Source organism: Canis lupus, chromosome 4 (assembly GCF_003254725.2).
Source record: "Canis lupus dingo isolate Sandy chromosome 4, ASM325472v2, whole genome shotgun sequence".
Classification (NCBI taxonomy): domain Eukaryota; kingdom Metazoa; phylum Chordata; class Mammalia; order Carnivora; family Canidae; genus Canis; species Canis lupus.
In genome coordinates, this window is record NC_064246.1 from 29,010,448 (window position 1) to 29,033,290 (window position 22,843).

The 22,843-nt window shown below is 48.7% G+C and overlaps 1 long non-coding RNA gene across 1 annotated transcript; it reads right to left on the bottom strand.

Moving 5' to 3' along the window:
* Positions 1 to 9,787: 9,787 nt before the first annotated feature.
* LOC112651837 (uncharacterized) lies at positions 9,788 to 13,035 on the bottom strand. Its single transcript, XR_003131086.3, has 3 exons — positions 12,405 to 13,035; positions 11,972 to 12,093; positions 9,788 to 11,687 (listed from the first exon to the last, which is right to left on the bottom strand). It is a non-coding gene; the product is annotated as an uncharacterized LOC112651837 (long non-coding RNA).
* Positions 13,036 to 22,843: the final 9,808 nt, after the last annotated feature.

The window sequence follows — 22,843 nt, forward strand, 5'->3', positions numbered from 1 at the left end:
CAGTCTCTCTGGAGAACTTGACTGTATGCCAAGCTCTGTGCTGGATGCTGGACTTCCAGGAAGCCCACGGTCTGGGGGAGGAGGTGCATCCAGCTAACTATCCTTCCAGGCAGTGAAGGGAGATGCAGAGGTCCCCAGGACAGAGGATTGGGAAGGTGCTCAGGGAAGAGCCCCAGGTCTGAGCTTGATAGGGAGGAAATGAACATCTGAATGACACTGCTGACCTTAGCAACCCCAAGGCTTCCCCAGCTGTCTCTCAGACCCCAGGGCCGTTACACTGCGCAGGCAAGGTTTTCCCTAGAATCTTACTCTCCTCTACATTTTCTCTCCCTTTCTCTAAATTTCTTCTCCTTGTTTCTAAGGAGTCCCCAGCCCACTCGCCTTCCCCAGAGGCCACCTCCATTCCCACCTCTCTCCCCTGCTTGGTTCTGCAGAGAATCCCACCACCTTCCCCTTCCCTCACTTGCTCTGCTGGGCCACAGTGAAATGTATTTAGCTCCTAGAGCCTTTGTCATAAATCAGTCTCTCTGGAGGCTCAATCATTTTTATTGCTCTTCTGTGAGCATCCTGTCATTCCTCTCCCTGTCTCAGATATTGGCAAGCTTGGAACTCACGGCACTTTTCCTGGACACGTCTCATTAGAGACCTGCCCATGGCTCTCTGCCTTTGTACTGTAGGCTTCCACAGCCAATTATCTTGACCCCATCATGACTTTTGGCAGACACCCCAAAAAAGCAGTTAGGGTTGAATCTACATTATTAACTGGGAGTCTCTCAAGACCTCACCACTCCTGTCCTTCCTTCTCATTCCCATGGAGCAGCTCAGACACTAGAACTGAGCCTGGACAACGGTACTGATGGCTACCATGAGCCCCTCACCCCATAAAAGGCTAAAGGACTCTAACATAGAGTGAGCACTGAACTGGAGTCAAGAGGCTCTGCAAAGTTTATGGTCCAGAAATGTTGGTGAGTGAGCAATAGTGATCACAAGGAAATGAATTATATTGAAGGGGTAATATATGATGATAATTAATAAACACAGACAGTCTGAAGTCAGTGAACTTGATGGAAAATACACAGGTCACTAGGACCTTGAGGATGTACAGACAAAACAAGGAGGGGAATCGCTGCAGACTGTTTACATTCTTGCCACCTCAAGAGTGAGGTGAGCTGAGAACCCGCTGGAGTTTGACCAAATGAATCAGGGATTCCAAGAGAGCTGATCTGTGCATAAGTCTCTCCCCACTTTAGAAGAGAATAGCAGAATAAGATATTCTGCAGCAATGTAAATTCAGTTTATAACATATATGCAGTTATTGGAAATTGGATGCGGACCAACACATGGTCTAATTAGTTCTGCCTAAGGAGCTTGGGAAAGGTCTGTGCTATGGACAAAGAAGGAAACCAAGGAGGCAGTATTTGAGAGCTATGTTCAGCTTAAATAAGATCTCTGGACTGTAGAGACCATGGTTTTCTCCCATTGACTTGGGTTGGGATCAGTCTCAATTATGTAATGTGGCCACACATCCATATGCTGTACCTATGCTATTGATTGGCATTGCAGCCTGAAAGAATCTTGATCTAGGGGACCCTTGTCCATCAGCTTAGTTGCAGAGCACCTGTGTCAGTGTGATGCTTAGACCCTTGGCCTACCCTATTGCCCAAGAGAGTTGGACCCTCCTAGAAAGGAGCAGTTGGAATAAAACCAGGAGTCAAAAAGTGGAATTTGTTTTTTCCTTCAAATCATAGTTATTGAGAATCTACTATGCATCAAGCACTGTTTTAAGGGCTAGAGGTACAAGAGTAAACAAAGCTGACCAAAAAAAAAAAAAAAAAAAAAAGCAAAAAACGAAAAACAAAAACACCTTACCTTTATGGTGTTTATGTCCTAGTTCCTCGGATATTTTCTAAAATTCTGATGATGCTGTGGATAAACTGAAAGTTTTCCTTTCTTCAATCTGTCCTCCTCCCCTCATACTCCAACAACAGAATGGGTAATATAGTAAAACACCTAAGCCTTAAGATGTGGTCCAGAGAGAAGGCTAACTATGTTTCCATTCAAGTGGGAATACGATTAAGCACATCCACTCACTATTTCATAGTCAAGAACTGAACAGCAGTCTCTATGTCAGGTATAAACAAGATTAAAATGATCAGCGTGACAACCATGTAAACATTATTCAGGAAAAAAAAGAAATAGAAAAGCAAAGCAAGAATGGATAAAGAACCCAGTCTGGAAAAAGAGTAATCCCAAATAAGAACACTTCCCCGATCTAATAAAACTTGATGAAAAAAAAAAATGGCATCAAAATAAGAGCCAAAGAACAATATGCAGATGAAGAAACAGGCACCAGACTTACCCTATTACCTGAAACAAGCAAAGAAACAGGCAAAATCCATGAAACAACAGTTTGCAAGACACATGGAATAAGAAACAAAAGATGGAAAACAAATAAGATGAGCCTTACAATTGCCCCAGCATACTGCGCAGTCTCCAGGCAGCAGCACGTGCGGGAACTCATACAGGGTGGGAATCGTTCCTGTCCCTGGGCTTTAAATAAAGTACTTCAAAAGATTTTGCTTCAGGATAGAGGAGTAAAATTAGTCCAAGATTAAAATGCTGCTCTGATCATGCCAAACAAAGCTTAAAGTAATAGGATTGTGTTTCTAAGAAACTTAAGTACATCCCAGAACAAGCTCAATGACATGTATAGGAATATAAAGCTTTCTAGCACCTAATAAGACAAAATTCAAAATGTCTCACATCCAATAAAAAATTCCCAGAGAAGCAGGAAAAGATAATCAATAATTAGGAGAAAATATGTTCAATCACACCTGACCAAGAATGACACAGATACTATAATTAGTACACAAAAACATTAAAATGGTGATTATAATCACAATCTGCATGCTCAAGAAACTGAAAGAAAGAGATACAGAGACTGGTGATGCAAAGACCCAAATCAAAATCCTAGAAATCAAAAATTTAATGTCTAAGATGGGGGGAAAAGAAAGCACTTGGTGGGATTAACAGCAGATTAATGATCACAGAAAAACAAAATTCATAAACTTTAAATAGAGTGATAGAAACTACCCAAAATTAAACAGTGAAGAATTAACATTTAAAAATAGATGGACAAAGCAAGACGTAGGTGTAAGGCAAACTCAAAGGACCTAATAGATGTGTAATTAGAGTCTGATAAGGAAAAAAGGGAAGACATCTGAAACACAATCACTAAAACTTAAAAATTTAAGAAAAATATAAACACAAAAGATGCAAGAAGCTCAACAAACCTCAAGCCCAAGAAACATGAAGAAAAATACACTAAGCCACATGATTTTTAAAATCACTTAAAATTAGTGATAAAGAGAAATTCTAACAGTAGCCAGAGGTAGGCTGAGGGTGAGGTATATAGAGAGGAATAAGGGTAACAACAGATGTCTCGTCAGAACTAATGCGAGCCAAAAGAGATGGAATGGCATCTTTAAAGGACCACAGGAAAAGACCTGCCAACCTGGAGTTCTATACCCAGCAAAATGATTCTTCTAAAATGAAGGCAAAGTAAAGACATTTTCAAACAGAAGCTGGAGGGATTCATCACAACTTGGAAATGAAAAGTATGTGAGTGAACATGGAAAATTTTTTTTCTTATCATTTAAAGGGACATAAAAGCTAATTGACTGTTTAGAACAAAATAATCACAATCTATTGTAGGGCTTATCACATATAGAAGTAAAATGTGTAACCAAAATAGTTTCAAAGCCTGGAGAGGAAAAGAGAAGTATAGTGTAAGAATCTTACACCAAATGCAAAGAGATATAACAATAAGTTGAAAGCATAGACTACAAACTCTAAAAGACTAAAATAGTGAAATAACTGAAAAAAGAAGTAAGCCAGCAGAGAGATAAGGAAATAACCAAGGGGTGCAAGGAAACTTTTGGAAGTGATGTATACGTTCATTATGTTGATTTATGTTACTGGTTTCATGGTGTACTCGGATGTCAAAACGTATCAAACTGTCACTCTAAATATGTACAGCTTGTTTTATGTCAATTATATCTCCATAAAACTGTTTAAGAAAGCAATAGAACAATATGGAGAGGGAGCTTCAGAGCCAATGAAACAAAATAAGAACCGTCAAAATACCTTTACAGAATGAGAAAGAAATCATAAGAAATTAAGAATAGAATCAATGTAGGGATGCCTGGGTGGCTCAGCAGTTGAGCGTCTGCCTTCGGCTCAGGATGTGATCCCAGGATCCGGGATCCAGTCCCACATCCAACTCCCTGTAGAGAGCCTGCTTCTCTGCCTGTGTCTCTGCTTCTTTCTCTCTATGTCTCTGATGAATAAATAAATAAATCTTTTTTAAAAAGAATAGAATCAATGCAGATGACAAATAAATGCCTGATATCAAATAAAGTGTTGAGAATGGGCTACCAAGTGGTACAACTCCAGGGAGTTGGCATGTCCTAGTCTTTGATGTGAATGGGGGCTCCCACAGCTCTGCACTCCGAGACCTCACAGCCCTCTGCTCAAGATGATCACAGTGAATGCAGAAGAAAAACACAAGAAGGTCAAAGTAATATAGTGAGATTTTAATGGATTTGGAAGACAAAGTTGACCTTCTATTAGGAAGCAGAAAGCATGGCAAATGAAATAGAAATATAATAATAGAAATTTTTAAAACCCTGAAAAGAAAAAATAATGGAATTTGCTGATTAAAAAAACTACTTTTCCCAAGGGTCTTGGGTAGGAGGTAGGAAGATGATATAGAAAAATCAACATTGGGCAGCTCCTGTGGCCCGGCAGTTTAGTGCTGCCTTCAGCCTGGGCCTGATCCAGGAGACCTGGGATCAAGTCTTGCATCAGGCTCCCTGCATGGAATCTGCTTCTTCCTCTGCCTGTGTCTCTGCCTCTCTCTCTCTCTCTCTCTCTGTCTCTCTCTCTCTCTCTCATAAATAAAATAAATCTTTTATAAAAAAGAAAGAAAAATCAACATTGAGACACAACTAGGAAAAAAATAAAGAAAAGAAAAGAAAAAGACACAGCCAGGTAATGCTTTTGGACCATAAGGACAAAGAGAAAGCTCTTCAGGAATCCAGGTAGAAAAGTTAGGCATCAACAAGCTGCTGTGAAGCAGGCTGGCCTCTGGATCTTTGGTTAACAGTATATCACTTGAGGAGAAATGGAGGAATATATTCAAAATTCTGATGGAAAGAAAATGTAAGCCAAGATTATTATATCTAGCCAAGATGTCACTCGAGAATAAAGGCTACAGGAAGACATTTCCAACTAGGAAAGAATTGAAAGAATTATACTACTCCTGATCCCATGTTAAAGAGCTATTTGATGATATAATTCAGCTTAAGTAGTGGTCGGAATCTAGAAAACCTCCTAATATCTACATTTCCTGTTCCTCTAGTTATAGGAATCTTGGCATTTCCCCAGGCACATTGCCACACACCTGTAAGACCACGTACCCTCGCCTCCCCTACAGCCAGTCACGGTCAAGTTGTGAAGTGTTAGTCAATAGTATATGAGCAGACATGGTGTATGCAACTTCCAGAAAGTCTAATTAAAGGAAAGGAGGATATCCCTCTTTGGCCTTCATCCATTGTGCAGCCTGAAGGACAGATGTGATGAGTGGGGCCATCTCAAACCATGAGGACAAAGCCTAAATCCTAATGATGTTAGAGAAGACACCTAGAAGGAATTTCGCAGCCTAATAAATTTGTGTACCTGCCTCACCTCCTCTGGACTGTTCCTTCAGGCTTACTGTGTACAAACAAGAAGGAGACTTTTTATTTTGCTTAACCAGTCAGTTTTTGTTGTTGTTTTATGCAGTGAAACCAAATTCTGATCGATACATCAGTCAACTAACAGATATGTCTTAAATCAGGGACTGAGATATGGAGACATTATGGTTTTCATACTCAGAGTTCATGAAATTCCTTTCATGATGTCATTAAAAACTGACATTACCAAGGGATGAAATAGAAATGTTAGATAAAAGAAAATTATAAAAATAATAATATAACTAACAATATCAGGAAGTGGGAGGAGAGAATCAGGGAAGTATAGGTGCCCATCTCCTCAGCTCTCTGAGCATGAAGTCAATCAATACTGTGCAAATTTAAAATATGTCGTTTTAAAACCGACTGCAACTTCTTAGTGTTTTCTATAATCCCTGAGAGAGAATCTGTTAGAAAATAATATCTCCTGTGCTGGCGAAATATTTATCTAAATGGAACCGTTCCTTCCATTTCATTTTCCTTTTTGCTCCTCTTTTAAATAAACACAAAATTTAACATAATACTTTTTATTAAAATGTTGCCTGCGTTGTATGACCCCCCACCATTATGTTCCTGTCTATGTAGACGCTATCGAGATATCTGCAAGTTTTGATTTCTGGGGACGACTGTGAGGATCTGATCCTCTGTGAGGATCAGTCACTACCTTTTTCTTGGTGGTAGGCTTTATTTCCTGAATTTTTTATAATGACTGCTTGTAACTTTTCTTTTTTTAACATTAGTGGATTTCCAGTATACATTTAGCATACGATATTCTTCTAGTACTTACCAAGGGCATCCCTCCAAGTCACTGACCAATGCTTTACATTGTTTTTAAATTTATTGAAACGCTCTTACACAAAATTTCAGGTTTTTTAAACATCCCACCTCACCTTCTTACCTCAGTTTCTTTGTAGTCGGGATTTCAAAAAATGGAGTTTCTGATCAAAATGGCATGCATGTTTTAAACCTTAATAGTGAAACAATTGCATCCTATTTACACTCTAAACCACCAAGCATGAGAGAACCCATTTTCCTTCTTCAGTAATGGATTGAATACTACCAACATTCTTTAATTGTGCCATATTGGTTTAAAAAGTAGTATTTCCGGGGTGAGTGGGTGGCTGGGTCGGTTGAGCATCCGACTCTTGGTATCAGCTCAGGTCATGATCTCAGATTGTGGGATCAAGCCCCACGTTGGGCTCTACACTCAGCAGGGAGTCTGCTTGGGATGCTCTCTCTCTCTCTCTCCCTCTCTCTCAAGTAAATAAAATCTTTTTTTTACAAACCTGGTATTTTATTGTTATTTTATTTCCGTAATTCTTTTTCTTAAGATTTTATTTATTTATTCATGACAGACACACAAAGAGAGGCAGAGACACAGGCAGACGGAGAAGCAGGTTCCCTGCGAGGAGCCCGATGCGACCCCGGGATCGCGACCCGAGCTGAAGGCAGACGCTCAACCACTGAGTCACCCAGGCACCCCTATTTCCTTGATTCTTTGTTAGAAAAGGACTCTTTTATTCCCCTTGCATTATTGGTTATTTGTGGCTTTTCCTTGTCCATTTATCTATCAGGTTATTTGTCTTTTTCTTATCAACTTGTAAAAAGCTCCCTTTAGATAAAGGCTATCAATTTTTTGTAATGTGTGCTATAAATCTTTTCTCCCAACATTTATCATATGTCTTTTGATTTTGTTTATGGTATCTATATCCAGACATAAATGCTTAATTTTTATGTGGCATATATCACTTTTACTGTTAACAGTGAGATCATTTTTTTTTTCAAATGCTGAAAACTATACAAAACCAAAAGCAGTGCTCTTGTCCCATTGCATCCCTCCCATCCCCATCCTTACCCTCCGAAGTCTAAGCACCCCAGTGCGGCACAGGGTCCAGCAAGGCTGCTCCATCCTCCTTGGTTGACCAGATCCTGCCCGAGGACAGTCTGCTGGTAGTTACTTTCATGCACATCAGGGGTCTCCTGTCTCTGAGCTGAGCCTCTGGTGTCCCTTGCCTTAGCCAAAGCCCATTTTGATCCAGACCCTCTCCTTCTCTAAGGAGGATTCCAGGAACCCTGCCTTCCTGGCTGCCAGGCTCAAAAACTCTCTTGCCCTGAGCTCAGCTGGTGTCCAACCAGTGGGCACATACATGCCTTCCTGACCCCCACCCCCCAGCCTCCATGCTGATTGGTCAGGACCTGCACCTTATCACCCCTGACCCGAGCACCTTTCTATCATCCTTATTTCAAATACACTTTAATTATCCATTTATAGCTGTGTCGTTCATCTCTGTCTATCTCTCTGACTCCTGCTTCTCTTCTTTCTAACAACACCTATGTTCTCGGCTATTCCTATTTTTCATATCACTGTCAAATCCAACACATCCTTAGAGAGTCCCTGATGACCACCATGAGGGGACAATGTAACCATTTTATAGAAGAGAACACTGGGCCTGGGAAAAGCCAAGTGAGTGTCTCGAATTTTGAGATGAAGCATAATAAATTGTAGGCTTGGCCGCTGGAAATGACTCCAAGGTATGTTCTTGTCCAACACTGTGCCTTCAGATTGATACAGTCCTACCCCATAATAGCTTACTGGTTTGATATTTCAAACACCTTGGAATGCAAGATGCCAACAATCAGGTATGCTCTACTAATCAGAAGCAAATAATTCTATCTGCGGACTTCCAACAGTTTGCCAAATGCCTCCTAATCTGGCCACCTTCATATAAATTGCTCTAAAATGTTATTTTATGAATATACAGTATCCAATAACAAATAGTATCTTTTTGTGAAATTAATTTCAATTTAGCCTTAACTAATACTAAATTGCTATGGAATTGCATATTACATACACATTACTACAGAAAGAAGTTCATCATGATTAATGTTATTACAGTGAACACCAAAGGAATTAATAATGATTTGCAGTTATTATAAAGTGGTACTGGTGTAGGAAAAAAGGTTAAGTCTAATTAAATTCTGGCAACCACTTTAGGGCCATGCAGCAATGAGGATGCTGGATTTTATGTTAATTAATTCTATATGAAATGTTGCTGAAGTGTTTTAATATTGTTCAAAGAGCCATGTTGTGACTACCAGTGTATGTTTTGATTTTTTTTTTTCTGTAGTGACCTGGCATGGGTAAGGTGTTGAATGTTCGGGATTCACCAGATGTTAGGAAGCTGGGGGTTTTCTGATTCTGCTCTCAGAGGAGTGAGGCTTGCTGGTGAGACCAATGTCTCCAGTTCCCTGTAATGATCCAAGCTGGGAAGTGGATGACTTTTCTTTAGGAATGGATCTTGGGGGAAAAAAAAAAGGAATGGGTCTTGGCTTCCTTGAGTTGTTTTCTGGGTTAGACACCGCTCCACAACTGTCCCTTCATGTGGGCAGGATGAGTAGCCTGGACATCCCAAAAGGGCCCCACTTTCTTCAAAACAGGACTCGGGTAACACGGTGTCCGATCTTCCACTATGATGAATGGAAGTCAGCATGGATGAGCTCGGGGCTTGGGAGACTCTGAAGATTCAGATTTCGTTATGGTTCTGTAGCTCATTTCCTTTGTAACTTGGGGCAAGTCATTTAAATTCTGAGTCTGAATTTCCTCAGACTTCACAGTATTGTTTTCAGGATTAAATCAGAAAATGGATAAGAAAGAGAGATGGGAAGCTCTGGGAGCTAAATAAATTCGTGTTGTTATTTGTGACCCTCCGCTGGGTGAAGTTCCACCCTTCACATGGCTCATTCCTACACTCAGCCGGATGAGCTCCTTGAAGATGGGGCCAGACCTTTTAAATATTGCTCCTGCTTCATGCCACCCAGAAATATTTAATATTTCAGATAGTGGTATTTGGTGGGAACTTGTTTTCATTAAAACAGATTCTCAATCACTTGACTTTTTAAATTAATCAAAGCACGCAAGTTAGTGTCTTTAGTTGTCTTGCATCTGCAAGCCAAGGGCATAGCTTAAAGCTTGGCTAGAATAAAGTTCAAACAACTTTAATTCAAACAAATAAATTTTAGTCGAAAGAATGGATGGGGAGATACTTGGACGGATGGGTGGGCATCCTGATTTCTCTGACCCAATACAAACACAGGATTTATGATAACCCATCTGAGACAGAATCTGAACCCTGATCCCAGCCCCAACAGTCGCCCTTCCAGTCTTGGGGGCACTGGCGGGAGGTCAGGCTTTGGCAAATTTGCCTGTGACATTGCCACCCCTAAGCACTGTTTATGGCACATAAATACCTCCCAAGCCCCCAGCAGCTACTTGCCTTCCAAAGTTCATTTTTAATACCATAAACCCTGGAAGCCTCCCCAGAGCACAAACCATCCACAATGATCTCTCACCATAATGGGGAGAAAAGGTATGTCTAGGGCACCCGGGTAGCTCAGTTAAGCGTCTGCCTTCAGCTCAGGCCATGATCCCAGGGTCTTGGGATAGAGTCCTCCATCTAGCTCCCTGTTCAGCGGGGCGTCTGCTTCTCCCTCTCCCTCTGCCTGTGGCTCCCCTCTGCTTGTGTTCTCTTTCTCTCTCTCTCTCTGTCTCTCTCTCTCTCTGTCTCTCTCTCTCTCTCTCCCCCTGTCTCTTCGTGTCAAGAATAAATAAAATCTTTAAAATTAATTAATTAATTAATTAACTAATTTTAAAAAAAAGAAAAGGTATGTCTAGCCCAGAGGGTCTCAAATTTCAGGGGTAAGAGAATTGCCTGGAGGGCTTGTAGAACACAGATCTTTGTGTCTCACCCTCAGAATTTCTGATCCAGTGGGTCCAAGACGGGGCTGCGAATTTGCATGTCAGCAAGTTCTCAGATGATGCTGTGACTGCCGGTCCAGGGACCACACTCTGAGAACTTGAGGTCTAGCCCAGGGGTCCCTGTAGAACTTACGGCAAGTGGTGACTTAAGAGAACTATTGAGAGTAAGGAGTTTGTTGAGCACCAACACGGCATCTCCCTGTTGCCTTCCAGCAACATTCTAAAGATGGTGCCCTTACTACCATTTGCTTTTAGAAGAGGAAGCTGGCTTGTGGAGGGAAGCAGCACAACCAAGGTCATGGGAGGCCAGATCTTCTCTCATTACCCTGTACTGACAGTCTGGCTGGAAAGGCAATTGCCACATGCAAACAAAGCGTGTCTGCCAGGAACAGTAGCTAATACAATGAAACACATGATGTGTGAGTCCACAGTGTTTCACAAGCAGTGGGTGGGCAATGACAGATTGATTGACTAAGGGTCAAGTGTGCCAAGGATCCTGGGAAGGAGAGTCTAGCCCAGTTCACTTGACCAGTTATGTGACTTCAGGCAGGTCGATTAACCTCTCTGGGCCTCCCAAATCTGGCCCAAAGTGCTCATGCTCTTTCCACCTCTGGCTTCCCTGTACATAACAGGTCTGCATCTGCAGCGCCAGGAGCATCTGAAAGCCTTGTGCAGTGGGCTTTCCTCTGGGGCTTCATGCCTTCCAAACAACCCAGAACAATGCGAAGGGGGTCCGAGACACCTCCTCGGTCCCTTTCTGTCTCTCAACCAGAGGCATCTAACTAATAATCTCCCTGAGGCCTTTGTAGGGCCAGGGAGGAAGGAACCAGAAGCCAGAAATGCAGACAAGCAAACCCTGATTAAAAGGAAACCTATTTTGTGGAAATTACTGTAAAATCAAACCAAACCAAACCAAACACCACCATGGCTCTGCCAGTGAACTCCATCTTTCAGGGCTGCATCATCAGGCCCGAATCCATTCCGAGTCCATTAGCAGCCCGAGTGTCAGCACAGAGGCCCCCAGACTCCTTGGAACCTCGAGAGTGAATCTCTGGGGAGCTGACTCAGCGCTTTGTCTTTGCAGAGGTAGAGAAATTGGATTCCAAGCCACGGAGGACAGCAAGTCTGCATCCAGAAGCCTGGAGAGACAAAAGACTGCTGTCAAAGAGAGGAGCAGCCCAAAGTTCCGGCCTAGAGCAAAGGTGGCAGCTAGGAAAAGGAGGAAGGGAAGGAAGGAGGGAGGGAGAGGGGAAGACAAATGGATGCATTGTCCACAACTCCATGGCAGACACCGTGCGTGCCGTGTCATTAATCCCAACAACAATAAACTTTCAAAGCAGACGTGGTGATTCCCATTTTACAGTTGGCATAACTGAGGATCGCACCTCGGAGTGACTTAGGTAGCTCCTACCTACCTACCTACCATGGACTCAAGCAAGGGAGACCACATCTGTTCAAATGCAGATGTGTCTGATCTTGAAGGTCATGCACCTCCAGGTCCTCACCCCAGGCAGTGCCTTAGGATCAGCGGCTGAGAAGTTTCCACTAGAAGAGAGGAGAGAGGGTGACACACTCACCTGAGTGGTGCATCCCACACACCCGATGAGCACTCACCAGATCCTAAGCCCAGGGACACCTGGCCCTGCAGAGAAATGGAAACAACAGCCTTGCCAAAGACCTCTAAGGTTGCTGGGGGTGGTGGGCAGACGTGCACAGATGGGCCAGTCTTGGGAAGCTCCCTCCAGCTCGACGGGCTGACCCCCACCCTCCAGAGACTCCACACCCGTCCTGCCATCCTGCCGTCTAGCCCCTGGACCCCTCCTCAACCAGCTCTACGACTGTGATGCTTCCCCCACCTGACCCTGGGCATCCTGGGGAGTCGCTTCTCTCTTCCTTGGCTTCTCCTCCTCCTCCCTCCAAGCCCATCAGCGCAGGCGTAGCAGAGAGGGGCTAGGCCACAGCAGCCGTCCCATAGAACTTTCCGCACCGTCCATCGCAGTAATCACCAGCCACATGAGCCTATCCATCATTTGAAATGTGGCTTGTGCAAATGAGGAATTTTCTTTGTTTTATTTCAGCGCATTTCCATTTCAATCCCTGTAGCGGCTTCGTGAATACCTGTTGGCTGGGAGAGAGGAAGATAAGAGAAAGAAAAAGGAGGAGAATGAAAGGAAGACGAGGGTGAGGGTAGGGAAAATCCAATCAGTACAAGCAGGGAGGGAAGGAAGGAGGAGGGAGGGAGGGGAAAGTACTGGTATCAGAGAACAGACAGGCAAGCGCAGGTTGGTGTGGGCTCTGTCCCCGCGGCCTTCTTAGCCCTTGGTGAGCACAGCTCCTGGAGAGTCCAAGTCCAAGCATCTTCCAGGACATCAAGTGGTCACCACCCCCCAAAGCCCCTGGATGCAGAAGCAGAGACCCAAGAGTGTCAGATAGACCAGGCCTGGCCCTCCTCCTGGCAGCACATCGGGGGTGAGCTCAGAGGTGGGAGATGCCGGCCTCCGCCCACCCCTCACTCCTCCCCCCTACCCTGCCTCTGTCTCCACATCAGCAATAGATTTCCAGGACACTCTAATGAAGTACATCTTGAGTCTCCTTTTCACGGCTAATGAGGAGACAACAAGAATTTGACTAATACCAGTACAATTACTGGAGCAGTCAAGCGAGGGCCTCTGATTAGACGTGATAATTTGCAAGGCTGGGCTCTTCACATTAAGTTTGCAAACAGTTTAAAAATCACTTCCTCTATTTATCCAGCTAATCCCTGTTTAATGACTCCAGACCCAAGGAAAGAAAGGGGAAATGTCTCTTTAAAAATTAATAAATAAATTAATTAACACACCAACAACCCCAACCTTATTTGCCCAGACAGGAGAGATGGCAAAAGTACAACCTGCCCGTCATATTTTCAGGCAAACTCGTGGAAGATTTCCCAGCCGAGAAGGACTCTGCCTCTTGCAGACCCCGGGCCTTGGGCTGGCTCCGGCCCCTCACCCAGGCCACTCCCACCCTCGGAAGATGGAAGTGCTTGTCCACCTCCCTGTTGATGGGTCTGATGGGCAGGTTCTGGAAAGGCTGCACGTGGTGGTCACCGGTCTCAGAATGGTGTTGGCAGGACGGACACACACGGGTGGAATTCCAGGGGGTTCTCCATGACCTTACCATTCGAGGAGCGGTCCAGGCCCAGCAGCGTGGGCATCGCCGGGGGTTGCGACAAACACAGACGCTCAGGCCCCACTGAGACCTGCCCGTTCGGAATCTGCGATTTTGCAAGCTCCTGAGCGACGTGCACAGGCCCGGAGGTCCACGGAGCGCTGCTTTAGGACATAGCATTTGCCTGACGCCGAGGACTGACCTGACCTGGGGACGCTCGGCTTTCTGGATTTCTGTACCATGAAGTCTGCGGACCTGTGCTTGTCTGTACTCCGCCCTCCACAGAGGTTGGCAGCAGGGGTTATTCAAAAGAGGAGCACATTTGGGAAAGGCTGGGTTAAACCAAATCAAGATTCTTGGCTTACCGCAGGTTTCGCAGCATCTTTGTAAACCAGCAAGAGTGCTAACGTCCATGAGGGAAGACACTGTGGTATTTCCCAAACTCACTTGAAGTGGGAACCCCTCTCGGAGAGTGTGGAGCAAGGCGGGCTCCCCGTGACTCACTAGCACCTATAGAGGGCAGAGCTACGAGGGACAGTGGGGGATTCTGTGGGACACACGGGGAATCTGGTCCCAGCTGTGGTGTCCCTCTCAACAGCGAAGGTCTGTCCAGAAAGGGAGAGCGAGCTCGGGGCTCCCTGGATCTGTCCCAGACTTCCCTCTCCTACCACCTTCCCCTGGCACTCTCGCACTCCAGAGGAAGAACCCACCCCAAGTATCCAGAACTTAACTAAGACCATCAAACCTAGGCATCTGGAAAAAGAAAGGGATGGGGTGGGGGTGGCGGTGGAGGATACCAACCTCTTTTGCATTGTAACTCACTGTACACGGGATGGCTCACGCTGTTCCTCCTCCAAAGCCGGCTGAACCCAGAACTGCTAACATGCGCAGATGAGGCTCATGTTGTGCCAAGAGCTTTCTGCGCCTGCTTCATCCAATCCCCGTGAGGGCCTGGGGTAGCCACCCTCACTGGCTCACGTTACAGATGAAGAGAACGAAGGCCACCGGCTTTCTAGGCTTGCTCAGGTCCACCCAGCTAAGCAAGCAGTGGTGCCGGGATTCAAACACCAGCAGACCCGGGGATCCCTGGGTGGCTCAGCGGTTTAGTGCCTGCCTTGGCCCAGGGCATGATCCTGGAGCCTCGGGATCGAGTCCCACATCAGGCTCCCTGCATGGAGTCTGCTTCTCCCTCTGCCTGTGTCTCTGCCTCTCTCTCTCTCTCTCTCTCTCTCTCTGTGTGTGTCTATCATGAATAAATGAATAAAATCTTAAAAAAAAATACTGATTAAAAAAAAAAAAAAAACACCAGCAGACCCAATAGGCTCCGAGGGTACTCGATCATGATTAAATCCTCGTTAACACACACAAGCACCCACACACTCAGATATCTGACCCTAGTCCTAAACCCTCTTGTGTTTATATATGTGAGTATACACATACACGTGCAGGACAACACAGAGTGAGATGTCTTGTCCCCGCAGGATGTGGAATCACGGAATTGGAAAGAACGTGGTAACATTTCCAACTGCAAACAGCTCACCTCATGCTCACAACGCCTCTGAGGGTAAAACAGAACAGTGTTCTTTCCCCACCGTACGGAAGGGAAGGCTGAGAGCAGAGGGAGGAAGTGGTTTGGCAAGGTCTCGTGCTCACCAGCAAGGGCCCAGCATGAATGTAGTGTGGCTCTCACCGTCTCCTGGGCACTCAGACCCCCAGCAGACACGGCTGTCCTCTCAGGCTGTGGCCGTCGTGCTCCGAAGAAATCCTAAGGCCCCGGGAGGCGTGGACCCTCAGAACTGTCTGTCTGGGATGCACGCAGAATTGACAGCCAGAGACCTTGGGGCCAAGACTGGGGTCTTGGAATTTGAGCCTCGACTACCACATGCCCTCTACACACCCATCCATGCACATACCACACGTACGCAATACACACATGTACATAAGACACACACACAGCCATGCACATGCACACACACGATACACATATGCACACATATAAACAAGACATACACACCCACCCATGCACATGCACATGCACACACACAATACACATGTGCACCCATGTACACAAGACATACACACTAAATACACAGTACACACATACACACAATACATACATACATACCCACACATACACACTGATATACAGTACGCACATGCATATACATCATGCACATATATATAATATACACATGCACACACAATACACATATGCACACATTACACAAGATATACACACCCACCCATGCACATGCATACACACATATTCACATATTCACACACGTACATAAGACATACACACTAAATACACAATACACACATACACACAATGCATATATATCCACACATACACACAGATATACAGTATGCACATGCCTATACAATATACACACATGTATGATATGCACACACATATAATACACACATGCACACATGTACAATGCACATGCATGCACATGCATAGATGATACACATGTGCACATGCATATGCAATACAAGCACACATGCTCACACACATAATACACATGCACACACACATGCACACTTGTACAACATACACATGCTTATGCATATACAATATACACATGCACACACATTTACAGTACACACATGAACACCCATATACAATACACACGTCCACACACACAGCCCTCTGTTTCATGCTGACCAGGGTGTTTTTCAGCTGCTGGCTTTGCCAGAGTTTCTTACACAAGCCAGCCAGCTCCCTGCTGCTGGCAGTCTCCAGCCTTAGCCAGTGAACACCCATAGAAATAGGGGTCTGGCCCACGGGCACGGGCTGAGAGGAGCGTAGAAGTGGTCCCCTTGACAAAGACAGGAAGAAACTCGGGTGGGCGGGGGCACTAAGTGAGGATGGGGGAAGAGACCAGGCACTCTCGGGTAGGGAGGATGCTGGGTGCAGGCACCGTGGGGCCTGGACTAATGCCCAGACTAGCAGTCAGGAGCCCTGGGGCCCACCCCCGTCCCACTCCAGGTGCACTCTGGGACCTTTCCCCTTTGCTCTCCTGCCTCGGCGTGGCCACCTGTGCGACGAAGCTGTCCAATCGTGTAGTGCCCCGCTTCTGTGAGTCTGACTCCAAGTCTGGTTTATAGGTAGAAGAGCCACCATGGGCTTGAAGCCCTCTGCCCAGGTCAGGGAAGGAGAGGGGTCCCTCAGGAGACCCCCACTCACGTATGAGAGACCTTGGGTATCTGGCCCGTTGGAGGAGAAGTAGTGCTTCCCCTCGGGGAGCCACTGGTGTGCACCTGTGTGACCTGGGCTGAGCCTCTAGCCCTCTCTGGGCTCAGGAGCTCCACCGGGCTCCTGCAGGCCTCAGACTGGCCAGCTCTACATTCCCCAGCAGCGCAGCATTGTGAAGAGGAAGGATTCTAGACCCATGCAGCTCTGAGTTCAAGGCCCAGACGTCACCACTTACTTGTGATCTCCTCAGGTCTGTCCCTTGCTTTCTTAATTCCTCAGTTTCCTGCCCTGCCCAACATGAACAATAATGCTGCCCACATGGGAAGGAGGGATGAGTACGGTCGACATCAGTGGAGCCCAGCAAGAGGAGGAAAGGCTTTGCTTGGGTTCTTAGAAAACAATACAAAGCAAGCCCGGCTGGGGGATCAGCACAGTATCGGTGGGCATGTGGGTTCCAACCATCGAATGCCTGAATTAACTACCGCCCAACACCTCCCAACAGAGGACTGTGTGGACCTGGATGTTACCAACGTGGAAGGATCTCCAGGTAATAGCGTCCAATGAAAAACATACAGACAAGCAAAACCCCAAGGTGCAAAGCAAGGCATGTGGAATGCTTCTGCTGGGGCACGAGGGAGGCCCAAACGCAAACATGTAGCTGCTTATTTTTACAAATAGAAACACTGGATGAATCAGGAGAAGCAGAGGGGAAACTGTACTCCTGGGGGTGAGGGAGCATGGGTAGAAGGAGCAGGGCTAGAGGTGAGTGTGTGTACCTTTCCATTTAGTAATCACTTTTGAGTCATATTCCAAAATATTCAAAAATAAAAACAAAACAAAGCTCAAGCTGCCTTGTGGTAGGCGGAGGGTTTGGAGAACTGGCATGAGCCAGCCAACTTCCCTAATCCGGATGGACAGGCAGACAGACAGATAAACAGCCCAGAGGCTCAAGTCCCCAAGGGCTGGGAAGTGGGTCAGCCGGGCAGCCAGCAACGCCCCCTGCCCACCCCACCCTGCCTCAGTCCTCGGGCAGCCCCGCGTCCTCTCACCCACACCCCTGCTGGCAGGGAGCATTCCACTCCCCAATTCTTCCCGGAATGAATGCTTTCTCTAAGCTCATTGCAAAACATCCTGGCTGGAGCTGCAAACGGGAATCCAGAAGCACCCCCTGGAGAGAGGTAACCCGTTCCTGAGGACATTCCGGCCTGGTGCGAGGGCCTGCAGCAGGAAAGGGCTGAACGGGCCACACTGCCATTGCCGGCCAAGCCCGGGGCCCCCACGGCACCGCCATGCACTGACTGGGTGTCACGCTGAGCTAGACCAGCCACCCCAGTTCAGGCAGTGCTGGCTGTCGGGAGGGCTGCCCCATACACCTTGAGGCTCACCCCTTGAGGCTTCACTGGAGACCTCCAACCCCCCTGAGCAAAGCAGCCTTCAGGGCAGTGCCAGGCTTCTGCAGGGAGAGGAGAGCAAGAACCTCTGTGCTAAGTTCTCTCAGCCCCACACCCCTCTCCCCAAGAGTATGAGGTGCAGGGCACCTCGCGGCCAGATCCACTTCCCTGCCTCTAGCAAGACAGGATCGGTTTCCCCACCTGGCCTCCAAGCCCTTGCCCTAACCCCCACCCAGTATACAGCCGTGTTGACAGCACCCGACAATCCTATCCCCCACGCGACGGTGAGCCCCTGTGACCCACGCATTTCTCCCTCTTGGTACCAGCTTTGCCACCGTGCCACCCCAGCACCGGCCTGGCTCAGGGCAGGGGCCTGAAGAAAGTCTAGTAAATAGGGGGCGGCTTAGAAAGTTGGCAGGAATGCAGGCAGGGGGAATAAGGGGGCAATTGTTCCCCAACCGCGTCAGTAACAGACCCAGCATTCTTCATCCAGAGCTCAGCCCAAATCCGAGGCAGTCGCCTCCCTAACGGGAACTCCAGAGGCTGGGTTGGCCATGGAGGCCATTCCATGGAGAAAAGGAAGTCTCATCCCGCTTGGTTCCTCCTTGAGAACAGCCATCCTCAGGACTCTCTGGCTTAGGCCACCACGCCCGGGAAGGGGGTCGGAGAAGGCCGCAGAGGGCTCATGGCACCCAGAAATCTAAGTCACACTCTGGCTCCAACCACCTGAGTCTCCCATGTTTGGCGCCAGGTCCAGACTCTCGGCATGGTGGTGAATTCATTCACTCGGTCACCCATACTTGTTGTGCACCTGCTAGGTGCCAGACCCCTTATTCTAGGGAGAGGAATTCAGCAGAGGTTGACTTAGGCTCATCCTACTTATTTGTTTCTGCATTGGATTTAGGGTTGAAGACCAGGCATCATTTCCGCCATCTCCATCATCATCACTGCTATGATCCCCATCACCGTCATTGTCACCACCATCACCCCCTTGAACCCGGCTCCAAGAACTTCCTGCCCCCCCCCACCTCTGTATGTCACTCCTCAGGAAAGACACTCCATCTTGTTTAAACAGGTCCTTGGAGCAGGCCACTGTCCCCAACATTTCTCACGCCAGTAGACCGGCATTTTGCCCTGGTTCTAGAAAAGACCACTTCACGGTATGACTTTGGGTAGGAGAAGGATGGGATTGTATGTCCTTCTTCCCACAAAGCCCAAAGGGTAATTGGCTCCTACCACCAAGAGGCCTCAGATAGTCCCAGGCAGTGGTGCTACTGGCTGCCACTCAAGGCGGGGGAGGTGGTCCTGGGTCCAGGCAGGGTTGGGTGAGAACGAGTGGCACTTGTCTCCAGCCCTGTCCACAGGACTCCGGCCCTAGCCCTGGGCAGGAGGGGTCCCCACCGAGGAAAGGACGGGTGCTGTGACCTCACCCCTCCCTTGACTTTGTACAACTCTCCACTGTGGAGACTTGGTTTGGATTCATCACTAAATGGGGCCTCCCCAAAACAGTACAGGCTTTGTGTAGGTCTCCTGGTGCCCCAAACTCCTCTCTGCAGAGCCTCGGGGCCCAGATAACAGCCGCTTAGCTGTCTGGGGTTGGGTCCAGCTCCTTACAATGTGTCCCCAGGGGTCTCAGCCTTTCCTCGAAGGAATATGGGGAGGAGACACCAAGTCAAAGGGCTGGAGAGACTGGTGGAGGAAGGCCAGGAGCACAGAAAACAGGAGCTAACCGGAAAGACAGGGGAAACTTAGCTTTAAAATAAGAACACAAAGTGGAAAAAGGTTGTGACTGCCTTCGTTCAAAGGGACAGGCTGTCGGGGCCCTGGGCTCAGTGTCAGAGCCCTGAGAGCACCCACCTTGCAGAGGGAGAGAGAGGAGACTGAGGCCTACAGGGAGAAGGAGGGTCATGGCCTCGGCAGCGCTGGGCGGCCTGCTGCTTGCTCCACGTCAGAGCTCAGTGCCCCCCCCCCCCGGGCCTCCCTGGGGGCAGGAGTGGATCTGCCCGCCCGCCGTAGGGGGCTCCAGGGCACGGCAAGGCTCCGTCACCTTAGGGAGCCTTGGGACACCTGGCTCCGGGCGCTGAGGCCGTCAGGGGGCGGCCAGGCTCTCAGTCCCGACCCTGACTTGTGTGCCCTTCCTGCATCCCCACTCTGTCCCTGGGTCCCCAGGCCCTGACCTCTGTCCCCCACCTAAGCTCGCTCACTCCCTCGCTCTTCCCCCCTCCCTCTCCTTGCCTCCTGATTTCCCCAATTCTGCTGCCTCTCTCCTCGCCAAACGTCACCTTCTCCCACCCATTTCTCACTCTCTGTTCCCCTGGGGTACCCACCTCCCTCGGCCTCCATCTCTGTCGGTGCCTCTGTCTCTCTCTGTGTCTCCGTCTGTCTGACGGGGGTGAAGGGGTGCCAGGGTCTCTCCCTCTCTGTGTGCATGGCCCCAGACTCTCTCTCTCTCTCTCTCTCTCTCTCTCTCTCTCTCTCTCTCTCTCTCGTGTTCACATCCGCTGGGTCTGTTACCTCTCGCACAGAGAAGCAGCACACACTCTTGCCTTTATTACCTTGACCAGGACTCTGTGACGAAGGCAGGGGACAGGCAGGAGGGGCCCCGCTTCTCCCTGGGTGCGGGGGAGGCTCAGAGACTCTGAGAGCCTGTCCTGAGGTCATGAGGTCACCCAGCAGCAGGGCCACCTTCCCCCCTCCCCTCAGCAGCGTTATCACCACTAGAGCCCTGAACTTCCCTGGGCTTGTCCTGACCCAGATTCCCCACATCAGCCAGCCCCACTCCAGAGGGACAGCCCCCATCCCCAGATGTCCCTGGATGCACTGCTAACCCGCAGCCAGTTCCTGGAAGGGAGTCTCTGGGGGGCCGCCTGGCCCTGCAGGGTGGCGGGGGCTGCTGATGGAGGGGGGACGAGCAGCCCTGGGCTGCAGTGGCCACACAGCAGCCGGGTGGGGGGTTGAGGGGAGACCTGCACTCAGAGGCCCCGGGAGGCCAGGAACGACAGAGATGCTGCTTCCCTGCGCAGACAGCTGTCCCCTGGGCCGCTTCCCGGGGGTCCCACAGGCACCAGCAACACCGACGGTGTCCGGGGCTGACATCTCCTCCCACCACCTCTCCTGCCCTCCTGGATGCCCCCTCAGGGAACAAGACCACCCCCGCCCAGTGCCACAGCCAGCAATCCAGGATCATCAAACCCTCCGCCCCCAAGCCCAGTCCTCAGAAACCACCTCCAAATAGGCCTCCTGACAGGCTCTCCTCCTCCCCACTCCTGCCGTGGGGCTCCTCTCCAGATTGCTGTCCTTGCTCCGACCTGGGCTCCTGCCTCCCATCCTGCCCTGCCCTGCCCTGTCCGTCTGCTGCCCAGGAGCACAGGCAGGTGAGCCCCCGGGCAGGGTTCTGCAGCCAGACAGGCTGCCCCTGGGCTCCTGCATGGCTGTGGGCAGGTGCGACTTGGGCACATTACTTACTCTCCAAACATCATCTCGGAACATCTCGACGCCAGTGGGCTGGCTGCCTAAATAAATAAATAAATAATAAAAATAAAATGAAAATAAACAAACAAAATAAATAAATAAATAAAACCCTGTCCGACCCCTCCAGGCCCCCAGCTGGCACCTCCCACCTGGACTCCCAGCCCCTCCCACTCTCCCCTGCACCCTCATCCCTGCCCACACAGGAGCTATGGCCCAAATCAGCCCACTCTATTCACCCACCACAACCCCCTCCTCGCCCCCAGGACCCCCTCCCAGGCTTCCACTACCAAAGCCTCGGGACCTGGTCCTGACCACAGCCCCCCAGTACAGTCCCCACCCACACCCCCACGTGAGATGCCCAGACAGCCAGAGTGACCTACTGCTGCTCCTTCCCTCCCCTCCTGCTCCTGCTCCTCTCTCTCTCTCCCCACCCCAGCCTCCACCCCCAGTTCTCTGGCTTCACAGACACCCCCCTATTTGCCTGCAATACTCTGCCTGCCTGACTCCTGTTTGTCCATCCTGTCCGAACCTCTGCCTGTCCCCAGAAAACTGTCCCCGGTGCCCCCATAGGCACCCTGCCTGAGCTAGGCTCCTGAGAAAGCCTGCAATTCCCTGGCAGCAGCCCGCAGCAGCTGCACACAGCTGGCTGGTGCCTCCCCCAGGAGGGAGAACCGCGGGGCAATGGGCTGTTCAGGTTTCACAGCACTGAACGGGTTCAGGAATGGCTGGTTCAAGGCAGGGAGGAAGGAGAGAAAGGCAAGCTCCGTGGAGGCGGTGATGCAAGCTGGGCTGAAGGCTGCCCAACCTTTCTAGATCTGTTCTGGCCACAGGAGGGACGGATGGCCAGACCAGCTTAGAGGCCCCCCATAACAAATGTCTGCACTGCTCAGGGAGCACCGTGGAACCACGGGCCAGAGGGTGGGCAGGATAGATGTGAGCCTGTTTCTTGGCGGGGGGCCAAGGGGGTGTCTCAGGCTATGTTCCGTGCAGTCCCCAGGCCCAAGGCAGGGCCACAGATGCCCCAGCTGCTCGTAAGCACAGAGGCCTCTGCACACCATTTGGAACCCATCACAGCCAGGCCTGC